The sequence below is a fragment of the Atta colombica genome, unplaced genomic scaffold (assembly GCF_001594045.1).
Source record: "Atta colombica isolate Treedump-2 unplaced genomic scaffold, Acol1.0 scaffold183, whole genome shotgun sequence".
Classification (NCBI taxonomy): domain Eukaryota; kingdom Metazoa; phylum Arthropoda; class Insecta; order Hymenoptera; family Formicidae; genus Atta; species Atta colombica.
The window spans coordinates 509,710-510,679 of NW_017259275.1; positions in this window are offsets into that span (position 1 = coordinate 509,710).

The following is a 970-nucleotide window of genomic DNA, read 5'->3' on the forward strand; positions in this document are numbered from 1 at the left end:
CGCAATACAACGAGAGACACGATAAAGTGATTTTGCAGCATGACAATGCTCGACCCCATGTTGCGAAAGTGGTCAAGACATACTTGGAAACGTTGAAATGACAGTCCTACCCGCCGTATTCTCCAGACGTTGCTCCCTCTGACTATCACTTGTTTCGATCAATGGCACACGGCCTGGCTGATCAGCACTTCCGGTCTTATGAAGAAGTAAAAAATTGGATCGATTCGTGGATAGCTTCAAAAGATGACCAGTTTTTTCAATGCGGGATTCGTATGCTACCCGAAAGATGGGAGAAAGTAGTGGCCAGCGATGGACAATACTTTGAATCATAAATGTATAACCAGTTTTTTACAATAAAGCCTCGAATTTCGAAAAAAAACGGCGGAGTTGTACTTAATATATAATAATGTAAAAAATTAATTACTTTTGATTCAATAATAAACTTAATGAAATCTTGAAAAATAGCCGAAGTCAAAAACATATAAGAGGACATATAAGATGTTTTAAAACTCAATTTTTGCGTTATGGTTTTAAAATTAAAGTACACATGACATTTTACGATTTGTTTTATTTTATGAATTTCAAGAATGTAAAACATTCACAATAAATATAAAAAAAGAGAAAATTTTCCTTTAATTGTGCTGAAATCTCTATAAAAAACAACATTTTCTTAATATTGAATAATATTTCATTTTTACATAAAAATTCTTCTGTATGAAAATGTTCCATTTATATTTTGTTGATATTACCATTACCTCAAAGTAATAAGTTTATATCAAATATTGTTTGGATAATTACTCTATGTGCCTGCTTAAACAATGTGCTATTCTTTAAAACACATTGCTCCATTAGGCACAAATTACAATTAGAAGAAATAAAAGGTGTCATAATAATAATAATTTTATGTATTGTGTTTTATCGTGTAATATATATTATAAAATATATATAATTTATAAAAAATAATTTATCT